Raw genomic sequence first — 18,026 nt, 5'->3', positions numbered from 1 at the left:
ATATATATATATATATATATATATATATATATATATATATATAATATATATATATATATATATAGATATATATATGTGTGTGTGTGTGTGTGTGTGTGTGAGTGTGTGTGTCTGTGTGTGTTATCAAGTCTTTAAATGTTAAAAATATAATCAGAATCCCTCTGTAAGGTCAAAATTCAAGGAGGTAAACCAACGAAAGGTAAGTTTTGACGCAATTGTTTGCCTTTGCGAAGGTTATCAATATATTTTATTCTATTCTCTTAACATACGCAGTAGCTTTATCTCCGATATCCATCATAATATTAGTAATGAGTAGTTAAGAGGAATTAATATCTAAGAGAAAGATTCTTTTATTGTCAATACACTATAGAGGAAAAGTCTCTAGGTATGATATTAATTCTCACCTTGTTGTCTGCCCCTGCGTAACGTGACAACTAATTTTCCAGTAATCATTCGTCCTGAACCAGTTAGCGATAATTATCAAGAATCCTTCGCTTTGAGACATTATCACCCTGAATGCAGAGCAATCTTGAAAAGAACTTAAAAAAAAAATTAAATGAATTTCTGTTGAAAATATGTCAGTATTCTAAAATATAAAATGGAAAGATATTTTCATTTTTGCAGCTTCGCTACAAATAATAAGCTTTGGATATTCTTCGACTAAAATTGAACTGTGATGAAATTACTTCAGAAGCAAACAAGAGCGCAATAACTAACAGACTTCGATAAAAAAAAAGGGCGCAAACATCCCCAAAAAACTTGACCAAAATATTATTAACAATGTTTCTTTTTTGTGTGTGTCAATAATTATGTGGAGGAAAATGTAATTTTTTTATATAGGTACTTACTTTAAGCATGGTACACACTATGCTATCATGTATCAGCTACGTGATGCAGTAGTGGTGTTGAAAAAAAATTAATCACGGCCAAACTGTACTGCAACACTGCTCACTTGTTCTCGCAGTTCAGCTTTCAACGGCAGGATGTCTGCCGATGATGTACTTTGCCAGGAGACTCTACTGTGGGGTGTAGTTGCTCTGTGTGCTGCAAAAAAGAAACTTTTGAGGAAGAAACGTAGAACCTTGTGGTGTAAGCAATGGTTTTCTCGGCGACCTTTGAAGGGAAGGTTCAATGAAATATTTTTGGAGCTACAAGTCGAAAATCCAACAGACCTTGAAAATTACACAAGAATGCGAATCCTTGCATTTTATAAATTGTTGGAAAAAAAATTTAACCATATTTGTAAGGAGGGATTTTATGGTTTCCAAGCTTGCACTCCTGATGTTTCTCATCTTGTAATGCTTGCATTTGATGTTCCAAACAGATGGATGTTCCTTCAGTAATTCAATAAAATATAGTGTTAGTCCTTGTCCACTCAAGGGGTTTGGCGGGTGGTGGTGCATAACTGAGCTGAGTAATGAAATGGCTCTGCCCCATCAACACAATGGTGATCATGATGCATTGTGTGTACGGGGCTTTAGTAATGACTCCCGATGCGCGATGAAACGATGGCCAGAAATACAACGTGAAAAGCAAATCATGTTAACTAGCTTCAGGTGCAACATGCAAACTTTGCGACAGTATCTATGGGTTTTCCCTCTGGACGAACTATATCCGAGAGACCATGAGATTTATCACTGTTGTGCACAATGACATTTTGAGACGCCTCATAGAAAGCCACCAAGACAATTTAAAAATCATAGTAAGGCGAACAATGGCCAGTCTGGTAACCTGAGTGAGAAACAGCAGCAACTCGCTCATACTACCGGAGTGAAGCAAGAAGATCTAAATTGTGAGACAGATGGGAAATGATGCCTTTGTCCCCTAAATGACTTAATCTCTGTATTGGCAAGATGTTATCAGCAGATTCTGTCATTATTATTATATTTATTGCTGATATTTTATTTTTTTCATTATTACTGTGAATACTATCAATTCAAATTTTTTTTTACATTCAATTTTCGCATTTAGCCCTCTGGACCTGACTACTGTAACCACCTAAGGTCTCTAGTTGAAATTTAAGTTAGATAATCTGTGCACTAACTGTCATAACTCTCAATGCATTTTTTTCTCACCAATATTATTACTGTTATTACCAGTATTATGATTACTATCTTTCATGCTACCTCAGCTATTTTGTGGATAAGTGCCGATTATTCATTTTTTATCATGTTTTCTTATGTATCTACATTGTGTGTGTTACTGTCTGTATTTTGTATATTCCATGTATATGGCCCTGAGCTGATATAAAGGATATTATTATTATTATATTATTTATTTTATTATTATTATTATTATTATTATTATATTATTATTATTATTATTATTATTATTATATTATTATTATTATTATTATTATTATTTTATTATTATTATTATTATTATTATTATTATTATTATTATTATTTTCCCCTGCTGAAAGCAACGATGTTAGCATTAACCTCAGCATTATATACGTGATGCCGAATTTGGTCATTCGTCTGCTTAATTGTAATGACAGGCGATACTGCACCATGGCTCCTCCGGCAGTACATCAAGTTATTCGTCTAACATTCGTGGAATTATGAGCACTGGTTGGTTTGTGTGGACCAGTACAGATGCGTAGGTTAGAGGCAGTGAGACAAAATGATGATGCACGATCAATCTCTCCCATGCTATGATATATATAACTGGTTAAGGTTGAGAGCATTTAACAACATCTCTAGGATTATGGTTGATTTGGAGGACAAAGGGCGCGTTGGAAGGTTTGCACAAAGCCATCTCTCGATGGATTCTCCTTATATGATTTAAAGGGGAAATGAAATTGTAGGGAAAAAAAAAGGAAGCAAGAAAAAAATTAAACAAACAGAATAAACTTGGAATTAACATTAAACGTGTCAGAACGTAACCAATGAATAAAAAAAACAAAAAGTGGAACTGACTGTTTATAACTAATAAGAAATGAAATTACTTAAACTTAATTAATCTATTTGGTGATACCAGGAAAATCATAAAATATGTGCTTGTGAGCACCGCTAAGCCAGAATATTCAAAAGAAAGTCATTGTAAGACCATCGTAGCCTCAAGTTCCAAGTAAGACTATACTTCGTGAAAACCGCATAGAAGGCCGAAAACTTAACAGACCCTTCAGACTGAATGACTGCCATCTAGAATTTGGATGCCTTTGAATGATAAGAGACAACTCCTGCAGGGGGCTTAAACACCTCGAGGGAACCGTTTACTTAATTGGCACAGTGGAATAGGAAATAAACGGGACATTTCCGAACTGCACGATAATGTCATAGGATAGCCTAGTTTGTGTCAGTCATATTAACCTCTCTATAACTGTCGCGGCACTCACATTCTGGCATCACTGTTTCACTTGTCATCGATTCATGTTTAGTAATCACGACTTCATCGTGTCCAATATACACGATTTTTAATGAAGCACATTGAAAATGTTGTCCATGACTGCATGCACCGTAAATTTGATTGCCTGGAAATAGATATTACTATACCAACTAAAGGTATATATATATATATATATATAATATATATATATATATATATATATATATATATATATATATATATATATATATATATATTATACATATGGATAGAAATACTTCATCACCATAAACTTTATTCTGGATGGGATGATTGCATCTGGATTGCAATATGTTATGTGCAATAAAAGCTGTAGATTCAGGCAATGTCAATATCAATTATGTTCCTCAGTCTGTTTCCATTTCCCATTACAGTTTCCATTATCTCCAAAATCCCAAATGTCACCGAAAAACTATGGGGAATTTTGTTTTCAGTTTACCTACCGAATCATGAATGTCACCTAAAACTACGGAAATTTTCGTTTCTTTTAACAAACCACTTAGACTGCATTTCATTTGATATCTCATTCAACATACTTACATATTTATCTAACAGAAAAGTCATAAACCTCGAGTTAAATAACAACTCTCGTGCCTTGGCCACATTACCACAGAGATTCTCAAGAATTACGGTCTTCTTGGGCAACCAACGTTACGAGTGAATTACCGAAACCATAATAACCTCCAGTGCGGCACCGCCTTAATAAATCAGAGAGACTTATGGCAACGTACGAGAAGACAAATGGCAAAAGGAGTTCTGTGTTTACGACCAGGCAACAAGGTAAATGGGCAGGTATTTTCTGCCTCTCCGTTTGTCTCCGCCATGTGAAGTATTCTGAAATCTTTTCGCCGTGAGGAATTGCTTTTCGGGACATGGAAATTACTTTATGGCGTCGTAAAACGTTTCTGAGAGAAAGGCTGAACTATTAGATTCTGGATTGTATTAGCTGTAATCGAATTTTTGCATATATTTCTATAAATAGCTCGACTAATTTCTCCTATAACTCTTCTGAAATTATTGGAAATCTTATTAGTATTAACAAATAACTCAAAAGTTATTATGGAGGTTTTTGTGCAGTCCAGACATCATTACGAATAATTTTGGAAAACAAATTACTTCTACTTAGTGACCGGACTGTCATCTTCAGATATTTTGTTGATGGCTATGCCATTCAAAGATATAATATATATATATATATATATATATATATATATATATATATATATATATATATATATAATATATATATATATAGGTATGTATGCATGTATACTATATATATTATATATCTATTAGATAGATATATTATATTAATAATATATATATACTATATATTATATATACTTATAGATATATATGTATATATCCTCATATTGCTTGGGAAAATTATTAGAAAAACGACACGTTTTGCTTCTCTTCTCTCTATCTCTCTCTCTCTCTCTCTCTCTCTCTCTCTCTCTCTCTCACAACCACAACACACACACACACACATTCCACTTCTATTTTCGTGTTTCTTCAGGTTCACATCCAATAAAGCACTAGGCTGACATGGAAATGAAAATAAAATTAATATGACTTCAGAGATCCCGTCATCTTAACGGACAATGCACGTCCAGATTTTACATATCTAAAAGGTAACGCAAAACTCTTCAAAATAGTATGATTCGAACATTAATTCGAAAAAAATATACCTTTATACATTTAACAGCAAAGGATATTTAAAAAAAAAAATCTGCTTGGAGATTTGACAGTGCGTCGAAGGCTAACGCATCCCGGAATATTTGAAATCAAAATCCCTTTAGTTACAGAGGTCATCGTGGCATCCTTGATTTCACAGGACATCAAGTCTCGTGTTTCCTTTTCTCCATAACTGAAGTGTGCAGGAAGGCATAATGTTGCTCCCTAATGGAGGTGTCAAACCATATGTTTATTTTGTTGGATGTTCTTTTACTGTTTGAGTTCCGCCTCATGTTAGATGGGATTTTTGAGGCCCTATTATATACGCGAGGTTGTTAGAGTGTTGTCTTGCTGTAATTCGCAGATACGCTTAGTAAAGAAATCATAAAAATAATTAAGGGTAGGCTCCACTTTGGAGGGGTGCCGATCGTAAAAATATTTGCCAAAAATACACTAATCAAGACAGGCTAATGATTTATCAGGCATTATTAGCACTATAATAACGCATATTCTCTGTGAGTTTTATCATCCTACAGGGAAAATAAATGATTTTAAGAAAAAAAAATGATTTTTAAGAAAAAAAATGTACTGATGGTCATTTGGTGATCGGTGAGAAACTACAGTCTTGAATAGAAATTCGGTCTGACAGAATGTTGGTATATTCCCTTGGAACATGCACATAAATCATTATCAAAATATAACAGTAAATAAGCACGTAACAAAAAAAAAACAAAAAAAAAGAGAGCAACAACTGAAGCGAAAGCGCAGCCGATAAATATGGAAATCGCAAATATAAAAAAAAATATTATAGTATCCCTCTAAATTGGTCGATGTCTTTTCTACGTTTTCTACGAGTAATTTCATCTCAGAAAATTATTTTAGGGGGTTTCTAAACAAATATTTCAAGTTTCTTGTCCACAGAAAAAATCGCTTTTTCGCTTTTTCTCTGGTTTGGTTTTTTCGGGAAGGGGTGGGGGGGTATTTCTTTGATTGTCCTACATAATATAATTTTTAGATGTTTTAGGCTATCAAGTGACATAATAACTACAATCTCTCCGAAGGTTTTGTCCCTAAATCGAGGTTTGAATTTTTTCTGAATATTTCTTCCTAGCTATAGCCTTATTTTTCGTCGGGGCTTTCGCCGAACTTACCTGAAGTTGTTGCTCTTTTTTTTTGTTATTACGTGCTTACTTACTGTTCTATTTTGATAATACTTTATGTGCATGTTCTAGGGGGATATACAAACATTCTGTCAGACCGAATTTCTATTCAAGACTGTAGTTTCTCACCGATCATCAAATAACCTTCAATACAAGGGGCCCTGAATTTCACATTTTTTTTCATAAAATCATATATTTTCCCTGTAGGATGATAAAACTCACAGAGAATATGCATTATTATAGTGCAAATAATGCCTGATAAATTCATTAGCCTGTCTTGATTAGTGTATTTTTGGCAAATATTTTTACGATCTCTTACGATCGGCACCCCTCCAAAGTGGAGCCTACCCCACACTTACTTAAAAGTCAGGATTACAAAGATTAGAAAAAATATAAAAAACATATTCAACTTTCAATCAAACAAGTAAGAATTAACAAACGAAGTTGGGGGAAATTCATTTGCGAGTAATTAGTTAACGTGAAAGTGCACATTCGGTAGGCGATTGGAAGTTAGGTGTCTGTATGTGTGCCAGATGGATGTGCAATCAATGAAAGGCTCAACAACGGTTGCAATTATGTTACTAAAGGTTGATGGTCGCTTTATCTGCCTCTTTTGCAGGAGAAGAATTTTGGGATCCTACTGTAGGGGAACTTAAGAAGCTTGTAAAATATTTCGTGGAAGCATATTTTTTTTTTTTCCAAATCGAAATTTATTTCGCTCTCCCTATTTATTTCTAGGATTATGGCTGATTTAAGGACAGGGTGCATTGGAAGGTTTGCACAAAGCCATCGCCAGATGGATTCCCCTTATTTAGCTACTATATATACATACACACACACACACACACACACACACACACACAAACACACACATACACACACACACACACACACACATATATATATATATATATAATATATATATATATTATAATATATATATATATATATATGATATATATGTATATATATATATATATATATATATATATATATATATATATATATATATGATATATATAATATATATACATATAGATATATATATATATATATATATATATATATATATATATATAGAATATATATATATATATATCATATATATATATATATATATATATATATATATATATATATGCCTGTATAGATCTTAAGCTCTTCTTCATACGGGCTATCTCAAAACTTTATTTGAAATTAAAGGTATATTACCGACCGAGAACTTTCTTATTCCCTTTCTTCTGATAATGCTCCTGGCCATACATTATTAAGGCCTTGTTTTCTTGATATTTCTCCCATTCTTCAGTCGCTATGATTTCACTGCTTACTGTCCGTCTTATCAAATAACGTGTTTGTTATTTTTCGCCAAAGTATTACCACTGCGACTATATATACCTTTGGAATCACCCGTGTTAGATAGGCTTACCAAGGAGATTTATTTAGGTAGAATTTCCCGATGGCCCTACCATACGCGGCGCTAGTGTCATCAAATTGGGAAGTAAAAGGTCAATAAAAATCCCGATAAAAGCTAAGTAGTTGTGTCTAAGTGTATCTTCAATTGATTGTTACCATTTGAATGAACTTTATCTAATGTTAAAGAATTCGAAAAATAAATAAATATATAGTAGCAACTAAAAAAATTTAGCAGCATGCAAAACTTGAAAAGAGAAACAGGAAATGTTTCAACTCCACGTCTTTCAAAAGGAGAAAAGGCATGAACAGTTTAGGATATTACTGCCCCATTGATGACGTGAACAACACAAAATTCCATCACCTAAGCATGTATGGCTTACCAGTGCAACGACGAAGTAACGGCTCTTATATTAACCAAAGTAAAAAAAAAAAAATAAACTTAAAATCAATTAGCATCGGTAAAAACCGTTAAATTAAGGAACTATAGGATTTAAAGAATTATGAAAGAGTTGGTGAGTAACAATCGTTGGATCGGGTGTAATTCATAATTTGTAAAATGCTGATGAGAATGTAATGACTATTAGGATTATTAATAGATAGATGTATGATATGACAGAGTCAGCAGGAACACGTATTGATTGCTGGAATGTGAGTCTTTCACTGCGGTGAGCACAGTGAAGTCAGCGGTGTGCAAGAGGATAACAGCCCATTGCAAAGGTCCATTTGGATGGCTAAATTTAGAGTTAAAGAATGAATGTAGAAGTTATCAAAATGATACGACCATAGCTGCAAGTGTTGAAGCGCGCTGAGCAGAGTAATTCTTTGCAAAGACTATTAGTGTTTGAATGGAGTACCTGTCCCGTGACTTCCAACGCAATCATAATTGAACAGGCATGCATTACTTTTAATGAGAGATATATACAATACATAATCATCATATTGATAACCAGTTAAAAAGACATGCTCAGAGGTACGGGAATAATGATCACGTTAAAAGGAACTGTATTTTATTCTTCGAAATAGAAGAAAAAGGCGGACTGAATTTTTTAAGTTCAAACTTTGTTCATTATTTGACCGTTTTTTGCCTTTTTCTTTTGCTTGCTTCATCAAGACAAATACTAAAGAACGTCAAAAAACACAGGAGGGAGAGAGAGAGAGAGAGAGAGAGAGAGAGAGAGAGAGAGAGAGAGAGAGAGAGAGAGAGAGAGTACCATTTTTTCTGCACAAAAACTTCCGAAATATCAAGTAGTTACCAAACCTCCCTACATCCTCTATTCCCAGAATAACAATTGTTATAAATTTTTTCTGAGTCGTGAAGGGTTTCTGAATGCTTTCATTGTGTATTTATTTTTATCAGCCTTAGAGGCAATGTAAAATGAATGAATCAACACTCGTAAGAGAAGTGAAATGAAGAAATTTGTGGACGTGAACCTTTTTGTTGACTTTCTTGTTGAGGAAACTTCCTGGACTTCGTAAGAGGCCTTATAGTATATCATTCATTTGCTGAAAGTGAGTTAAATATCCGTTTTTCTTTTCAGCAGTCCAAATTAACCTCAAGAGCTTGCTGTCTTCGAATCGCTTTCCATAAAAACAATAGTTCCACAATAAAACAATCAAACTACCGCTACCCCTCTTTACCTGGCATAAATATGTTTACTTGGAACCTTTCCTTCTCCTTTTGGTCACTCGTCTTCTTCCTTTCACTAGAGATGGTAATTTTCTTTGCAATGTAGTAGGTTTTCTATGAATTTTAAATGTATGTTAGTCATTAGGATGAGCCTTTTTATTATATCTATGTGTATTAATCCTTTTTACAGCCGTGATGATGGGGCTGGACCCCGAAACGTCGCTTTATAAAGCCTTTTTAAATCACCAGAAGACGTCTCCCTTGCTTCCTTGAGTATATATATATTATATATATATATATATATATATATATATACCCTATATATATATATATATATATATATATTATATATATATATATATATATATATATATATATATGTATATATATGTATATATATATATATATATATATATATATGATATATATATATATATATATATATATATACATATTATATATATTGTGTGCAGATAGTGAAAATTTTCCTTGATCTTCTTGACTGAGAATCTTTTACTGGCATTTGTTTGGGTTCGTTAATTATAGCTTATATGTAATTCTTTCGAGCGCAACTATCAAACAGAAGCATTCATATAAGCTTCCGTCATTATAATTTTTTAGAAAAAATAGACAGACTAACTTTCCCTTCACTTTTTTGTATCAGTTTCAAATGCTCCTAGAGATTCAAGTTCCCACTATCAGTAAAAAAAACAAAAGAAATGGAACGCAACGGAAATCAGGATGGCATCAAAGTTATTTGCATGGAGGTCTGACAACAAACTCGAAATCAGTCGCAGATTACGTCAGTTACGTTTGCGGAGAACAAACACGACCTATCTATGCTAGGAATAAGGACATTTATTATTTAAATGACATCTGCCATAAAACTGAAAAATTCGTAAAAAAATAAAATCGATTTTTTGTAAGAAATTACGTCAAAATCCGTAAAGTATTTTCCTCAACTAGGCTCACCTTTTTATTATCAGGTTTACGTGTCCCACGCTTTTCCTTCTCAGCCATAAATTTCGTGACAATTTGGAAACTGTAACTTTCATCATAGTTTTTTCAACATAATTATGTGATTAGGTATTATGTGAACTCAGTCCCTGTTTAACATGAATATCATGTAATCGTTGGTTAGCGATTTCAGTTTTTTTTATGTGCGAAAGAACTAATAGTTTACTCATTATTTGAATAAGTATAAGCGTCAGAAAAATACCTGTATCGGATTGAAATAATATATTACCAGTGACAAGGAGAGATTTAGCATGAGATTTTCTGTCACTTTATGGGTAATGCATTTCGAATACATTACCGAGAGTGTTTTCAGTAATAAATATCTAAAAGTAGTACAGAGGAAAGAGGGAGGAATATTTTGGGTATGCATATTATTAGTTTCGTAATGAGAGGTAACGTTTCTTCAACTGTATATTCAATAAGTCTGGAAACTGCATGAATCCTGATAAGTAAGTAAATGGGGTTGCAGTTGATTTTCTTATCAAGGTTGATGGATCATCTTACTTCTGCTAATCTACTTTCGTGTCACATCCTTGGGATTAGCCAGGCAATATCGCATAAAGTCTACGCATATACGGGTCAGATCTCATAAGCTGGACACGATGTTGAACATGATTATTAGGTGTGGAGGTAAATACAGAAATCACTCTGCTCTGAATAGTGTTCGTTTTCGTCTTCCCTAGAATATGACTCCTCACGTGGAATAGAAAATGATCTACAAGGCCACATAACTCTCGTACTTAGGATTTAAGCTTCTTGCTGATGAAGATATGTAAATCTTGGAAGATGATTTGTAAACATGCACAAAGCTTCAAGAGCATGTTGTTGTTGAATCATATTTCCCTTTTCGCTTTCTTAAGCTCATCTTATATTTCGTTAGAATTGGGTTTCTTAAAACAAATTGCTTGTTGCCTGACAAATATGTATGAATCCTTGCTAATACTCCACATGCCATAATTTTCATGCTCAAGTTATAACAAAGCATCCTGTCTTGTGTAACACTCTCCGACTTTTCAAGAAACACATGACCCCTTGGTAAATCGGAAAAGATAGCGTGTGGATGAAATACTACCAGCTCCAATCTCCGTAAAAGCATAGGACAGATGGATAACAGATGGCATATGTGATATCGAAAGCATATCTACTATATTTCCTCAGCCCAGGTTGGATTTTAGAATTTTGGAAAAACATACGTTTCATCATGGATGCTCAACTTTCAAATAATCAGCATTTTTATTTTTTCATTTTGAAGAGTATGTGACATGACATATTAGACATGACATTTTTAAAGATACTTAAAATCGTAAGCCTACAGAATACGCAACTTTTACCAAGGCATTCTTAAAGAATAAGAAATCCTAACACCGAATGGAGTAATCTTTTTGAAGCATAACTGGAGGAAGGCATCCAGTATGATAGCAATTCAAATATTGCCTTCTTTACATTATCAGTTAAGAAATCACAAAAATTACGTTCCTTACAAGCTTATTTTTTTTTATTAATGAGATTTTTAAAACTGTATTTTCATCCAATGAAGTCTGCCAGACAACCATGTTACAAACCACTGAACTGCATAATTTTGTGTGTTGGGTCACGGCAAGATTTGGGGTATTATCCCAAAAGCAAAGACTCGGTCTCTTTCTAATTCACGATATATGCCCTCACACGACGTTGCGATCATATTTATTACCGGATGTTTTTACTATAATACTAAACAAATACTATACATTATGGATGGAAGAAATTTTATGACTGGTTCAAAACAACATCGAAAAAATTCATTATTATATGCCCTTTTTTATAGACGTATTTTTTACTTGGAACTGATCATGACTCTTAAAGTCCAGTTGTGATTTCATATAAACGAGTAGGATTCTACAAATCTTCATCAATAAAATAGAAACGGATATTATTATTATTATTATTATTTTATTATTATTATTGTTGTTGTTGTTGTTGTTGTTGTTGTTGTTGTTGTTCATATTATTATTATTATTATTTTTTTTTTCTTTTTTTTTTTTTTTTTGCTCTATCACAGTCCTCCAATTCGACTGGGTGGTATTTATAGTGTGGGGTTCCGGGTTGCATCCTGCCTCCTTAGGAGTCCATCACTTTTCTTACTATGTGAGCCGTTTCTAGGCTCACACTCTTCTGCATGAGTCCTGGAGCTACTTCAGCGTCTAGTTTTTCTAGATTCCTTTTCAGGGATCTTGGGATCGTGCCTAGTGCTCGTTATGATTATGGGTACGATTTCCACTCTCATATCCCATATTCTTCTTATTTCTATTTTCAGATCTTGATACTTATCCATTTTTTCCCTCTCTTTCTCTTCAACTCTGGTGTCCCATGGTACTGCAACATCAATGAGCGATACTTTCTTCTTGAGTTTGTCAATCAACGTCACATCTGGTCTATATGCACGTATCACCCTATCCGTTCTGATACCATAGTCCCAGAGGATCTTTGCCTGATCGTTTTCTATCACTCCCTCAGGTTGGTGCTCGTACTACTTATTACTGCAAGGTAGCTGATGTTTGTTGCACAGGCTCCTGTGGAGGGCTTTTGCCACTGAATCATGCCTCTTTTTGTACTTGTTTTGTGCAAGTGCCGGGCATTCGCTTGCTATGTGGTTTATGGTTTCATTTTCGTATTGCACTTCCTACATATGGGAGAGATGTTATTTCCGTCTATCGTTCTTTGAATATATCTGGTTCTTAGGGCCTGATCTTGTGCGCTTTTATCATTCCTTCAGTTTCCTTCTTTAGGTCTCCCCAACTCCTGTAGCCATTGCCATGTGTCCATCGCTGTCTCAATGTATTGTCCGTGCATTGCTTTGTTGTGCCAGTCTTCTGTTCTGCTTGTCATTCTCCTGTCTTTGTATATTTCTGGGTCTTCGTCTACTTTTATTAGTCCGTTCTTCCCATGCACTCTTTAGCCACTCGTCTTCACTGGTTTTCAGATATTGCCCCAGTGCTCTGTTTTCGATGTTGACGCAGTCCTCTATACTTAGTAGTCCTCTCCCTCCTTCCTTTTGTGTTATGTATAGTCTGTCCGTATTTGCTCTTGGGTGTAGTGCTTTGTTATTGTCATATGTTTCCTGGTTTTCTGATCTATGCTGCAGAGTTCTGCCTTCGTCCATTCGACTATCCTGCGCTGTACTGATACTGGCACTGCCCATGTGTTATGGCTTTTATCATATTTCCGGCGTTGAGTTTGACTTTAGTATCGCCTTCAGTCTCTGCATATATTCTTTCCTGATCGTGTCCTTCATCTCTTGGTGTTTCCATTATTCCCAGGTATTATTGTATCCTGTCTCATCTATGTGTTTGATGTTGCTCCCATTTGGTAGCTTTATCCTTTCAGTTCTTGTTACTTTGCCTTTTTGTATATTGACTAAGGCGCATTTTCTATTCCAAACTCCATCCTGATGTCCCCAGATACAATCCTTACAGTCTGGATTAGGGTATCTATGTCCTTGATGCTCTTACCATACAGCTTGATGTCGTCCATGAACATCAGATGGTTGATTCTGTTGCCTCTTTTCTTGAGTTGGTACCCAGCATCCATCTTCTGTAGTACTTTTGTAATGGGAATCATGGCTACTACGAAGAGTAGTGGGGACAGTGAGTCGCCCTGGAAGATCCCTCTCCTGATATAACCTCTGCTAGTCTTATTCCAGAGCTTGTAAGTATTGTATTCCAGTTGCACATTGTATTTTTGAGGAAGGTGATGGTGTTTTCCTCTGCCCCATATATTTTCAGGCATTCTATTAGCCATGTGTGTGGTATCATGTCGAAGGCTTTCTTATAGTCTATCCATGCCATGCTTAGGTTGGTTTTCCTTCTCCTACTGTTCTTCATTACCATTTTGTCTATCAGGAGCTGGTCTTTTGTGGCCCTACACTTCCTTCTGCAGCCTTTCTGTTGGTAGGGGATGGTGTTTGTCTCCTCTAGGTAGTTGTATAGCCTTTCACTGATGATACCTGTTAGTAACTTCCACATTATTGGTAGGCAGGTGATAGGCCTGTAGTTACTGGCTATATTTCCCTTACTCTTGTCTTTTTGTACTAAGGATGTTCTTCCTGTGGTCATCCATTTAGGTGCTTGGTGATTTGAGATACAATGCTGGAGTTGTTCTGCTATTGTGGGTGTAGGGCATTGAAGTTTTTGAGCCAGTATCCATGGACTTCATCGGGGACCTGGGGCTTTCCAGTTTGGCATTTTCTTTAGTTGGTGTCTGACTGTGTCTGTCGTGATCTTTGTGAATCTTTGTTTTACTCTGTTTCTTCTTCCTTGACTTCCTGGAGCCATGGTTGCATGGTTTGTTTGTGTGATACCGGATTGCTCCATATGTTTTCCCAGAGTCTCTTACTTGGTTCAGCTTCAGGAATTTCTGGGTGGTTGTCTTCCCCTCTTTAGTTGGCTGTATAGTCTTTTCTGGTTGGTTCCGAATAGTTGTTCTGTTGGTATCCCTTATTCCTGATTCATGTACCGTTGGATCTTATGTGCATTGGCCTTAAGCCTCTGTTTTACATCTTCTATTGTGTGTTTAGTCCCCCTCTCTTGTACTTTGATAGGCCTGTAGTTACTGGCTATATTTCCCTTACTCTTGTCTTTTTGTACTAAGGATGTTCTTCCTGTGGTCATCCATTTGGGTGCTTGGTGATTTGAGATACAATGCTGGAGTTGTTCTGCTATTTGTGGGTGTAGGGCATTGAAGTTTTTGAGCCAGTATCCATGGACTTCATCGGGACCTGGGGCTTTCCAGTTTGGCATTTCTTTAGTTGGTGTCTGACTGTGTCTGTCGTGATCTCTGTGAATCTTTGTTTTATTCTCCCTGTTTCTTCTTCCTTGACTTCCTGGAGCCATGTTGCATGTTTGTTGTGTGATACCGGATTGCTCTATATGTTTTCCCAAGTATCTTACTTGGTTTTTTTCAGCTTCAGGAATTTCTTGGTGGGTGGTTGTCTTCCCCCTCTTAGTTGGCTGGTATAAGTCTTTTTCTGGTTGGTTCCGAATAGTTTGTTCTGTTGGTATCCCGTATTCCTGTTCATGTACCGTTGGATCTTATGTGCTTTGGCCTTAAGCCTCTGTTTTGCATCTTCTATTGTGTTGTTTAGTCCCTCTCGTGTACTTTGTATTTCTCATTGAGTTCTCCTTTGTTTTCTTGTTCTAGCCTTTTTCTGCCATCTCTTTCAGTTTACTCAAGTCAGATCTCAACACCATGATTTGCTTTTCCAGGCGCCTTTTCCAAGGAGGTTGCTGTTTTGGTTTCTGTTGGGTTGGTTGTGCTGGTGGTGTTGGTGTTCAATCCCCATCAGTTCTGCTACTAATCTTGCTCCTGCATATGTCAAGTTATTTGTTTCTTTGATACTGGTGGTGGGTATTATCCCCATTATTCATTGACCTCACTTGTTTTCTCCCTTAAGTTTCTTGGTGTGTAGGCTTTCATGGAGGGGATCTTTGTTCTCTCTGTATCTGGCTCCATCCATTGTCTAATCTTTTCTACCCATTCCGTCCTCTCTGTTACTTCGTCGGCGTTTCTTCGTGTGTCGTTGTTTGATACCTCATCCTCCCTGTCGTCTTCCTGTGGCATCGTCTCTCAGTTCGTCTTCGTGCAATTTCGTTGTCGTGTGACATTTCCCTTTCCTGTTCTTCTCTTTCTGTTGGGGAGAGCCAGTTCTTTTTCTTTATGTTCCTTACTTGGTCTGCCAGCCTCTGCTGTGTTTTTGGGGGTTTTATTCCTCTCATTCCAGATGTTGACCAATCTTCTTCTACATCCTCTCTCCGTCGGGTTCTTCTGAGTAGCATCTCCATATTTCCTTATTTTCTTTTTACTCTTGTCCATTTCTTCCTTTTTGCCTCTGTAGCTCCAATCTCAGGCTGTTGATTACTGTCGTTGTGGTGATCAGTTGCTGGATGACGACCTCCAAGTACCTGACCGTCTTCCCCTTCAATTGGGTTGAATACCTGGTTGCCGGACGAAGCTCCTCTGTTGCCAGAGGTTCCATTTACGTCGTTGTCGTTTATTCCTTCATTCTTTCCATCATTGATGAGTTTTGCTATTTAACCCATAGCTGGACCCTACCCATCAGGGATAGGTACTCATTTACAGCTGAGTAGACTGAGGAAATTATGGTAAAGATCCTTTCCCAAGGAATCAACGCCGAGGAGGGCGGTCACCCATCCAACGACTGACCAGCCCCAATGTTGCTTAACTTGACTTAAGTCTATTATTCAGTAAATTCCAGGCAGACAGAGAAAATATATCAGAAAATAAGTTTCATAGCTGTGGATGCTACTGCTATCTATTTATCTGTCGATCTATCTATCAATCGCCGTGGTACGCATGTATAAATATTATAGAAATATTTACCAGCTTAACGATAAGTCTGATTGATTTACTGATTTAGGTTATGGCCACAAACACACGCAGTTACATCCTGTTGTTTCGAAAACTTATTAGATTACTACAGAGGCATTTGTCTTTGCTTTGGTATAAGAGGTGATCAGTATGTTTCAAAGGATTCCATTTGTTCAGAAATGCATCATCAACAATTTTACAGTACAATAATTGTTATAATTTCTTTGCCCATAGAGGGCAATAATCAATTCTCTCTCTCCTCTCTCGTCTATCTCTCTCTCTCTCTCTCTCTCGCTATCTCTCTCTCTCTCTCTCTCCTCTCTCTCATTTAGGTAGTTTTCTTAATTAACATGCAGTACATAGTCCTTTCCGAATAATTACTTATTTTCATTGGCTTTGCCTCTTAGCCGGCATAGGTTTTTGAAACTTCAAACGGAGACTTCTGAGAGAGTGAATTGTTATGCCACAAATCCTCATTTCTCATTCTTAGAGTTTTATTTTGAAATGTATATGCAAGTGTGTCTGTATTCTCCTTGCAATCGCACTCCTAATTATTCTATTTTAGTGACTTCCGTTAAGCCGGGATAGAGGATCCTTCCTACGTCCTTGTATACGCTTTAGATATTCAGATGCAAGTAAATGTCATGAATGTATTATCGCTACACAAATGAAATAGCATCTCTGAGCATTAATGGAATATCGGAAATACTACTCCACATCTCCAGAATCTCTTCTGAAGCAGAACATTAAACAAATAATGAAAACCCAGTGTCTTGGTTAAAATATTTTACGAATTTAGCAACCGAGTAATTGGCCAAAAAGAGGAAAGAGAGTGCCTGCGTAAGCAATTAAGGAAAAGCCATAAAACAGCCAGAACATGTTGAAGGATTGGTAAATTAAAGCAATAAAATAAGACCGAAGACAAATGATAGCATGATTAATTACAAGAGGAATAAGCATCACTTAAATGCGTATTGAGGCATCACTTTCTTGTGCATTTCGTCATTATTATTATTTTTTTTTTTTTATAAAATATCATTCGTACGAATAACATGCATGAAAAATTGTGACGTAACAAATGTTGTTATTCATCTTTGACCATGGCATTATGACTGATGCACTGTCTACGAAACCAAAACCAAGGGCACTTCGAACAGGTAAAGTGTTTTTAAATCCAATAAAACGTTTGCGTATATAATCGACTGTTAATATATGAAAAACTAACTGACAAGAATGTCAAGATTTTCTCATTGCATCTACTTTTATATTACGATCCTGTAGGATATATCATGATATTCCTCTCAGCGACGAAGAAATGTGTGGCTACACAAACACTCACCCACATATTATATACTACTACTACTAGTACTACGAGAGAGAGAGAGAGTAGAGAGAGAGAG

The sequence above is a fragment of the Macrobrachium nipponense genome, chromosome 2 (assembly GCF_015104395.2).
Source record: "Macrobrachium nipponense isolate FS-2020 chromosome 2, ASM1510439v2, whole genome shotgun sequence".
In the NCBI taxonomy this organism is placed as follows: domain Eukaryota; kingdom Metazoa; phylum Arthropoda; class Malacostraca; order Decapoda; family Palaemonidae; genus Macrobrachium; species Macrobrachium nipponense.
Note: the sequence above shows the minus strand (reverse complement) of the source record.